Here is an 11,490-nt window from a genome sequence, read left to right on the forward strand (position 1 = left end):
CACAATCTCATGGTCTAAGGAAATGATACTTGACATTAGAAAAGCTCTAGCATACGAACTACACGATCTTTGTGCTAGGCTTAGGATTGGGTCTTGTCCATCACATCATTCTCCTAATGATGTGATCCCGTTATCGACGACATCCAATGTACATGGTCAGGAAACGGTAACCATCTATTGATCAACGAGCTAGTCAACTAGAGGCTTACTAGGGACATGGTGTTGTCTATGTACCCACACATGTATTTAAGTTTCCTATCAATACAATTATAGCATGGATAATAAATGATTATCATGAACAAGGAAATATAATAATAATAGCTAATTTATTATTGCCTCTAGGGCATATTTCCAACAGTCTCCCACTTGCACTAGAGTCAATAATCTGGTTCACATCGCCATGTGATTAACATTGACAGGTCACATCGCCATGTGACCAACATCCAAAGAGTTTACTAGTGTTACTAAACTAGTTCACATCACCATCTGATTAAGACTCAATGAGTTCTGGGGTTTGATCATGTTTTGCTTGTGAGAGAGGTTTTAGTCAACGGGTCTGCAACATTCAGATTCGTATGTATTTCGCAATTCTCTATGTCATATTGTAAATGCTGCTTCCATGCTCCACTTGGCGCTATTCCAAATGGTTGCTCCACTATACGTATCCGGTTTGCTACTCAGAGTCATTCGGACAGGTGTTAAAGCTTGCATCGACGTAACCCTTTACGCCGAACTCTTTATCACCTCCATAATCGAGAAACATGTCCTTTATTTACTCCAAGGACAATTTTGACCGCTGTCCAATGATCCATTCCTGGATCATTCTTGTACCCCTTGACTGACTCATGGCAAGGCACACTTCCGTTGCAGTACACAACATAGCATACTATAGAGCCTACGTCTGAAGCATAGGGGACAACCTTCGTCCTTTCTCTCTCTTCTACCGTGGTCGAGCTTTAACTCTTAACTTCATACCTTACAACTCAGGCAATAACTCCTTCTTTGACTGATCCATCTTGAACACCTTCAAGATCATGTCAAGGTATGTGCTCATTTGAAAGTACCATTTAGCGTTTTTGATCTATCCTCATAGATCTTGATGCTCAATGTTCAAGCAACTTATTCCAGGTTTTCTATTGAAAAACACTTTTCAAACAACCCTATATGCTTTCCAGAAATTCTACATCATTTCTGATCAACAATATGTCAACAACATATACTCATCAGAAATTCTATAGTGCTCCCACTCACTTCTTTGGAAATACAAGTTTCTCATAAACTTTGTATAAACCCAAATTCTTTGATCATCTCATCAAAGCATACATTCCAACTCCGAGATGCTTACTCCAGTCCTTAGAAGGATTGCTGGATCTTTGCATATTTGTTAGCGTTCTTCAGGATTGACAAAACCTTCTGGTTGTATCACATACAACCTTTCCTCAAGGATATCGTCGAGGAAACAATGTTTTGACATCCTATCTGCAAGATTTCATAAGTCATGTAGTAATTGCTAATATAATTCCAACAGACTCTTAGCATCGCTACGAGTGAGAAAGTCTCATCGTAGTCAACTCCTTGAACTTGTCGGAAAACATCTTAACGACAAGTCGAGCTTTCTTAATGGCGATACTTACCATCATTATCTGTCTTCCTTTTAAAATCCATCTGTACCCAACGGCCTTACGACCATCAAGTATTTCTTCCAAAGTCATGGATCCTCTCTCGGATTTTATGGCCTCGAGTCATTTGTCGGAATCCGGGCCCACCATCGCTTCTCCATAGCTCGTAGGTTCATTGTTGTCTAGCAACATGACCTCTAAGACAGGATTGCGTACCACTCTGAAGTAGTACGCGTCCTTGTCCACCTACGAGGTCCGGTAGTGACTTGATCCGAAGCATCATGATCACTATCATCAGCTTCCACTTCAATTGGTGTAGGTGCCACATGAACAACTTCATGTGCCCTGCTACTCACTGGTTGAAGTGATGGTTCAATAACCTCATCAAGTCTCTACCATCCTCCCACTCAATTCTTTCGGGAGAAACTTTTCCTCGAGAAAGGACCCGTTTCTAGAAACAATTACTTTTGCTTCCGGATCTGAGATAGGAGGTATACCCAACTGTTTTGGGTGTCCTATGAAGATGCATTTTATCCGCTTTGGGTTCGAGCTCCTCAACCTGAAACTTTTTCACATAAGCGTCACAGCCCCAAACTTTTAAGAAACGACAACTTAGGTTTCTCCAAACCATAGTTCAAATGGTGTCATCTCAACGGAATTACGTGGTGCCCTATTAAAGTGAGTGCGGTTGTCTCTAATGCCTAACCCATGAACGATAGTGGTAATTCGATAAGATACATCATGGTACGCACTATATCCAATAGGGTGCAAATATGATGTTCGGACACACCATCACATTATGGTGTTCCAGGCGGTATTAATTGTGAAACAATTTCCACAATGTCTTAATTGCGTGCCAAAGCTTGTAACTTAGATACTCATCTCTAGGGCTGCAAACGAGTCGAGTTCGAGCGAGTTGGACTAGGCTCAGCTCAAATTATACTAAAATTCGAGCGAGCTCAAATTAAGTGAAGTTCAAGGTCGAGCCCTAGAAAGTGGCTCATGCTCAGCTTGTATCGATCTCGAGCTGATCTCGAGCTAGTTTCGAGCTAAATAATAAGATGATTTTATGACTAATCTAAGACAATTTTTCAAACATTTTGGCCAACGACACAACATAGAAATCACTATAGAATTTGACTTATTCTCTCTCGACTAAAGACTAGCACTTGATAAGTATGGATAAATGAACTAGAAAGATAGAAAGATGGAGGTGCGTCTACTCTTAAATTCTAGCTGAGAATAATAGGATATTTGACACATGACTGATCACGCACCAAATTGAGGCTAAATTCCTCGTGTTTAATTAAGCCTCCATGTTTCCTACTAGGTAAAATTGAGAAAAATTGTACACAACATATATGGCAATAAATTATCCTATTTTCTTTAAACATACATCAAGATTATTTAATATAGTTATATGACATCGAGCTATCGAGCTAAAATCGAGCGAGCCAGTGTTGGCTCAATATTAACTCATTTTTCTATAGAGCTACATAAAGTGTTCATACTCAACTCATTTCTTTTCGAGTCGATCTCGAGTTGAGTCAAAATACGAGTCGGTCTCGAGCGGCTCACGAGCCTCGAGCTTTTCTTGCAGGCCTACTCATCTCTATGATCATATCATAGACATTTTATCCTCTTGTCACGATGATCTTCAACTTCACTCTGAAATTACTTGAACCATTCAATAATTCATACTTGTGTTTCATCAAGTAAATATACTCAATATCTACTTAAATCATCCATGAAGTAAGAACATAACGATATTCACTGCATGCCTCAGCACTCATTGGACTGCACACATCAAAATGTGTTACTTCCAACAAGTTGCTATCTTGTTCCATTTTACTGAAAATGAGGCTTTTCAGTCATCTTGCCCATGTGGTATGATTTACATTTCTCAAGCGATTCAAAATCAAGTGAGTCCAAATGATCCATCTGCATGGAGTTTCTTCATGCGTATACACCAATAGACATGGCTCGCATGTCTCAAACTTTTCAAAAACGAGTGAGTCCAAAGATCCATCAACATGGAGCTTCTTCATGCATTTTATACCAATATGCCTTACATGGCAGTGCCACAAGTAAGTGGTACTATCATTACTATCTTATATCTTTTGGCATGAAAATGTGTATCACTACGATCGAGATTCAATGAACCATTCTTTTAGGTGCAAGACCATTGAAGGTATTATTCAAATAAATAGAGTAACCATTATTCTCCTTACATGAATAACCGTATTGCGATATACATAATCCAATCATGTCTATTCTCAACGCAAACACCAAATAACAATTATTTAGGTTTAACACCAATCTCGATGGTACACGGAGCAAGCGATGCTTGATCACATCAACCTTGGAAACACTTCCAACACACATCATCATCTCACCTTTAGTTAGTCTCCGTTTATTCCGTAGCTCTTTTATTTTGAGTTACTAACACTTAGCAACCGAACCGGTATCTAATACCCTGGTGCTACTAGGAGTACTAGTAAAGTACACATTAACATAATGTATATCCAATATACTTCTATCAACCTCGCTAGCCTTCTCATCTACCAAGTATCTAGGGTAATTCTGCTCAAGTGGTTGTTCCCCTTATTACAGAAGCACTTAGTCTCGGGTTTGGGTTTAACCTTGGGTTTCTTCACTAGAGCAGCAACTGATTTGCCATTTCATGAAGTACCCCTTCTTGCCCTTGCCCTTCTTAAAACTAGTGGTTTCACTAACCATCAACAGTTGATGCTCCTTCTTGATTTCTACATTCGCGGTGTCAAACATTGCGAATAGATCAAGGATCATTATATCTATCCCTGTTATGTTATAGTTCATCACGAAGCTCTAGTAGCTTGGTGGCAATGTCTTTGGAGAAACATCACTATCTCATCTGGAAGATCAACTCCCACTCGATTCAAGTGATTGTTGTACTCAGACGATCTGAGCACAAGCTCAAGATTGAGCTTTTCTCCCTTATTATGTAGGCTAAGAAAATCGTCGGAGGTCTTATACCTCTTGACGTGGGCACGAGCCTAAAATCCCAATTTCAGCCCTCGAAACATCTCATATGTTCTGCGACATTTAAAAAATGTCTTCGGTGCCTCAATTCTAAACCATTTAACATTACCGAACTATCATGTAGTCATCAAAACGTGTATGTCAGATGTTCGCAACATCCACAGACCATGTTCGAGGTCCAGCACACCGAGCGGTGCATTAAGGACATAAGCCTTCTATTGTCCGCATAATTGCTATTGTCAACTTTCAACTATATTTTCTCTAGGAACATATCTAAAACAGTAGAACTAAAGCGCGAGCTACGACATAATTTGCAAAAACCTTTTGACTATGTTCAGGATAAACAAGTTCATCTTATGAACTCCCACTCAGATAGACATCCCTCTGGTCATCTAAGTGATTACATGATCCGAGTCAACTAGGCCATGTCCAATCATCACGTGAGACGGACTAGTCATCATCGGTGAACATCTTCATGTTGATCGTATCTACTATACGACTCATGCTCGACCTTTCGGTCTCTTGTGTTTCGAGGCCATGTCTGTACATGGTAGGCTCGTCAAGTCAACCTAAGTGTTTCGCGTGTGTAAATCTGGCTTACACCCGTTGTATGTGAACGTTAGAATCTATCACACCCGATCATCACATGGTGCTTCGAAACGACGAACTTTCGCAACGGTGCACAGTTAGGGGGAACACTTTCTTGAAATTTTAATGAGGGATCATCTTATTTACTACCGTTGTTCTAAGCAAATAAGATGCATAAACATGATAAACATCACATGCAATCAAAAAGTGACATGATATGGCCAATATCATTTTTCTCCTTTTGATCTCCATCTTCGGGGCTCCACGATCATCATCGTCACTGGCATGACACCATGATCTCCATCATCATGATCTCCATCATCGTGTCTTCATGAAGTTGTCTCGCCAACTATTACTTCTACTACTATGGCTACCGGTTAGAAATAAAGTAAAGTAATTACATGGCGTTGTTCAATGACACGTAGGTCATACAATAAATTAAGACAACTCCTATGGCTCCTGCCGGTTGTCATACTCATCGACATGCAAGTCGTGATTCCTATTACAAGAACATGATCAATCTCATACATCACATATCATTCATCACATTCTTTTTGGCCATATCACATCACATAGCATACTCTGCAAAAACAAGTTAGACGTCCTCTAATTGTTGTTTGCATGTTTTACGTGGCTGCTATGGGTTTCTAGCAAGAACGTTTGTTACCTACGCAAAAACCACAACGTGATATGTCAATTGCTATTTATCCTTCATAAGGACCCTTTTCATCGAATCCGATCCCACCTTATGCAACAAGTGCATGTCAGTCGGCGGAACCTGTCTCACGTAAGTGTACATGTAAGGTCGGTCCAGGCCGCTTCATCCCACAATACCATCGAAACAAGATTGGACTAGTGACGGTAAGCATATTGAACAAAATCAACGCCCACAACTACTTTGTGTTCTACTCGTGCAAAGAATCTACGCAATAGACCTAGCTCATGATGCCACTGTTGGGGAACGCAGCAGAAATTCAAAATTTTCCTATGAGTCACCAAGATCTATCTATGGAGAAACTAGAAACGAGAGAGAGGGGAGTGCATCTACATACCCTTGTAGATCGCTAAGCGGAAGCGTTCAAGAGAACGGGGTTGAAGGAGTCGTACTCATCGTGATCCAAATCACCGGAGATCCTAGTGCCGAACGGACGGCACCTCCACGTTCAACACACGTACAACCCGGGGACGTCTCCTCCTTCTTGATACAGCAAGGGGAGAGGAGAAGTTGATGGAGAGCTCCGGCAGCACGACGGCGTGGTGGTGGAGCTTGCAGTTCTCCGGCAGGGCTTCGCCAAGCACTACAGAGGAGGAGAAGGTGCTGGGGAGGGAGAGGGTTGCGCCAAGGGCAAGCGTGAAGCTCCCATGCACCTCCCCACTATATATAGGGGTTGAGGGGGCTGGTTTCTTTCCCTCCAAGTCCATTGGGGCGTCGGCAAAGGTGGGAGGAAAGAAATCCCATCATTTCCATCCCCACCGATTGTTACCCCCCCTTTTTAGGGATCTTGATCTTATCCCTTCGAGATATGATCTTATTCCTTCTAAGGGGGGATCTTGGTGCGCCTTGACCAAGGGTGTGGGGCCTTGCCCCCACTACCCACGTTCATGTGGGTCCCCCCATGCTGGTGGGCCCCACTCCAGAACCTTCCCGGTACAATACCGAAAAATCCCGAACATTTTCCGGTGGCCAAAATAGGACTTCCCATATATAAATCTTTACCTCCGGACCATTCTGGAACTCCTCGTGACGTCCAGGATCTCATCCGGGAACTCCGAACAATATTCGGTAACTACACACCAATTCCCATAACAACTCTAGCATCAGCGAACCTTAAGTGTGTAGACCCTACGGGTTCGGGAATCATGCAGACATGACCGAGACAGCTCTCTAGCCAATAACCAACAGCGGGATCTGGATACCATGTTGGCTCTCACATGTTCCACGATGATCTCATCGGATGAACCATGATGTCAAGGATTCAAGAAATCCCGTATACAATTCCCTTTGTCTAGCGGTATTGTACTTGCCCGAGATTCGATCGTCGGTATGTCGATACCTTGTTCAATCTCGTTACCAGCAAGTCTCTTTACTCGTTCCGTAACACATCATCCCGTGATCAACCCCTTGGTCACATTGTGCACATTATGATGATGTCCTACCGAGTGGGCCCAGAGATACCTCTCCGTTACACGGAGTGACAAATCCCAGTCTCGATTCGTGCCAACCCAACATACACTTTCGGAGATACCCGTAGTGCACCTTTATAGCCACCCAGTTACGTTGTGACGTTTGGTACACCCAAAGCATTCCTACGGTATCCGGGAGTTGCACAATCTCATGGTCTAAGGAAATGATACTTGACATTAGAAAAGCTCTAGCATACGAACTACACGATCTTTGTGCTAGGCTTAGGATTGGGTCTTGTCCATCACATCATTCTCCTAATGATGTGATCCCGTTATCAACGACATCCAATGTCCATGGTCAGGAAACCGTAACCATCTATTGATCAACGAGCTAGTTAACTAGAGGCTTACTAGGGACATGGTGTTGTCTATGTACCCACACATGTATCTGAGTTTCCTATCAATACAATTATAGCATGGATAATAAACGATTATCATGAACAAGGAAATATAATAATAATAGCTAATTTATTATTGCCTCTAGGGCATATTTCCAACACTAATGCCTTTTTATTGCTAAACCTCCACAAGCCTCCCCATGCTCGCTAATTGAACCGACAACGAAACATAATCCAACGCTATTAAGAGCAACTCCAACGCGGCGACCCATTTCGTCCGCGCGCGTCCGTTTGGGTCGGCGCGGACAGAAAATTCGGCCCAACGCACCGACCCAAACGAACACGCCTCCGCTTTTCGTTCGCCTGCCGATCCATTCCCGACCCATTTTTTAGCCAGAATTGCGTCGGTGTGGACACATGACGGACACGCGCGCGCCCGCGTTCTCCTCCCCCCTGGTCCACTGGTCAGTGGCACATTGGCCATCCTCTCCCATTCCAGCAAGCCCTCGCCAGCCTCCTTCGTCATCGCCGCCGCCCACACTGCTTATTTCTCCAGTGGCTCTGCCAGCTGCCGGCGCCACAACATCCCCTATGCAATGTTGCCACCTCCAACGTCGCCCGCCACCGTCATCTTGCCGTCGGGGAACCGAAAGCTTCCCGCAACCGTTCCCCCGACACAACCGCGACCAAGAAGCCACCTCGCCGCCCCGTCCAGATCCTCTCCAGCACGCTCGTCGGACATCGACACGCTCGTCGGACGCCGCCAGGGCAGCTAGCTGGTCCAAGGGCGGCGCGAGTCATCGACGCCCGCAAGTTGTTCGACAATTGGCCAAGGTACAAATGGACTCGGCCAACGAGTTCTTTTTTTTCACAATTTCCTTTGCGACTCCGACGATTCCTCGTCCGATGATAAGAAGGAGATCTTGGCTGTCGTGTTGGTCCATCACCACCTCAATAGCCAGCGCCCATCATTCCATGGCTCCATTCTGGGGCACCTTCTGGCGTTGAATCGCAACTGAGAGTGCGGGCATTTCCTTCTTTGGAAGGACTAATTTGGCACAACAAACCCATTGTTCAAACATCGGAAATTTCGCCGCCGTTTTCGTATGAGTGGGCATCTTTTCAATCGTATTAGAGAGGGGGTGGTCGGCTATGATGACTATTTCAAGTGCAAAGAGGATGTCGTTGGAAAGATTGGTTCCTCCTCTTATCAAAAAATGCACTGCCACCATCTGAATGCTTGCATACGAAGTTCCTGGTGATCTCATTGACGAGTACGTCCGTATGAGCGAGTCTACATGCCTAGACTCCCTGTATAAGTTCTGTAAGGTTGTTATTACTGTGTTTGGCCCTGAGTACTTGAGAGAGCCGACTCCTGAAGATATGGCTCATTTGTTGGCAATGAATGCCAGGAGTGGCTTCCCAAGGATGCTTGGCAGCATAAACTGCATGCACTAGGAGTGGAAGAACTGCCCTTCTGCTTAGCAAGGGCAGTATAAGAGCCATGTGAGAGCTTGCATTGTCATACTTGAGGCCGTGGCGTCTCAAGATCTCCAGATCTGGCCCTCTTTCTTTGGCATGGCCAGATCACACAATGATATCAACGTGCTTCAACGCTCGCTGGTGTTTGCTAGGCTTGCCGAAGGTAACAGCCCACCGGTGAACTTTACTATCAACAACCAAAACTACGACAAAGGATATTGCCTGGGTGACGGTATCTATCCTCAGTAGACCACTATTGTGAAGACAATCCCCAACCCTGTCGGAGAGAAGAGGAAAATATTTGCCCAAGAGCGAGTGCTAGGAAAGACGTCGAGCGTGCCTTTGGTGTTTTGCAATCTCGATGGGGCATCATTTGATGTCCTGCTAATACTTGGAGCACGCAGAAACTGTGGGAGGTGATGACTACTTGTGTGATCATGCACAATATGATCGTAGAAGATGAGCGCCCGGAACGTCTCTACGATCAAGGGTTTGATGTCTACTACACAACTTATTCCTTATAGACGTTGTTGGGCCTCCAAGTGCAAAGTTTTGTAGGACACTAGCAAATTTCCCTCAAGTGGATGACCTAAGGTTTGTCAATCCATGGGAGGCGTAGGATGAAGATGGTCTCTCTCAAACAACCCTGCAACCAAAAAACAAAGAGTCTCTTGTGTCCCCAACACATCCAATACAATGGTAAATTGTATAGGTGCACTAGTTCGGCGAAGAGATGGTGATACAAGTGCAATATGGATGGTAGATATAGGTTTTTGTAATCTGAAAATATAAAAACAGCAAGGTAACTAGTAACAAAAGTGAGTTAAAAGGGTATTGCAATGCTTGGAAACAAGGCCTAGGGTTCATACTTTCACTAGTGCAAGTTCTCTAAAAAATTATAACATAATTGGATCATATAACAATCCCTCAACGTGCAACAAAGAGTCACTCCAAAGTCACTAATAGTGGAGAACAAATGAAGAGATTATTGCAGGGTATGAAACCACCTTAAAGTCATTCTTTTTGATCAATCTATTGTGCTATTCCTATAAGTGTCACAAACAGCCCTAGAGTACATACTAAAATAACACCTTAAGACACATATCAACCAAAACCCTAATGTCACCTAGATACTCCAACGTCACCACAAGTATCCGCAGGTTTGGTTATACGATATGCATCACACAATCTCAGATTCATCTATTCAAACCAACACAAGGAACTTCAAAGAGTGCCCCAAAGTTTCTACCGGAGAGTCAAGACGAAAATGTGTGCCAACCCCTATGCATAAGTTCACAAGGTCACAGAACCCGCAAGTTGATCAACAAAACATACATCAAGTGGATCACGTGAATACCCCATTGTCACCACAGATAAGCACATGCAAGACATACATCAAGTGTTCTCAAATCCTTAAAGACTCAATCCGATAAGATAACTTCAAAGGGAAAACTCAATCCATTACAAGAAGGCAGAGGGGGAGAAACATCATAAGATCCAACTATAATAACAAGGCTCACGATACATCAATATCGTGCAAATCAAGAACACGAGAGAGAGAGAGAGAGAGAGAGATCAAACACATAGCTACTGGTACATACCCTCAGCACTGAGGGTGAACTACTCCCTCCTCGTCATGGAGAGCGTCGGGATGATGTAGATGGCCACCGGTGATGGTTTACCCTCTAGCATGGTGCCGAAACAGGCTCCCGATTGGTTTTTTGTGGCTACAGAGGCTTGCACCGGTGGAACTCCCGATCTAGGTATATTTAAGGGGGTTTCTATATTTATAGGAATTTTTGGCATTGAGAACAGGTCAGGGGGGGTCCACGAGGAGCCCACAAGACCGAAGGGAGCGCCCTAGGGGGCGCACCCTCCATCCTTGTGGAGGCCTCGTGGCTCTTCTGGCCCAACCCTTTTGCTTCGGGGGCTTCTTCTGGTCCATAAAAAATCAGCGTAATTTTCAGGTCATTTGGACTCTGTTTGGTATTTATTTTTTGTAAAACTCAAAAACAAGGAAAAAACAGAAATTGGCACTGGGCTCTAGGTTAATAGACTAGTCCCGAAAATAATATAAAATAGCATATAAATGCATATAAAACATCCAAAACAGATAATATAATAGCATGAGACAATAAAAAAATATAGATACGTTGGAGACATATCAAGCATCCCCAAGCTTAATTCGTGCTCGTCCTCGAGTAGGTAAACGATAAAAACAGAATTTTTTATGTGGAATGCTACCTAGCACATTTATC

Source organism: Triticum aestivum, chromosome 4B (assembly GCF_018294505.1).
Source record: "Triticum aestivum cultivar Chinese Spring chromosome 4B, IWGSC CS RefSeq v2.1, whole genome shotgun sequence".
NCBI classification, from domain to species: domain Eukaryota; kingdom Viridiplantae; phylum Streptophyta; class Magnoliopsida; order Poales; family Poaceae; genus Triticum; species Triticum aestivum.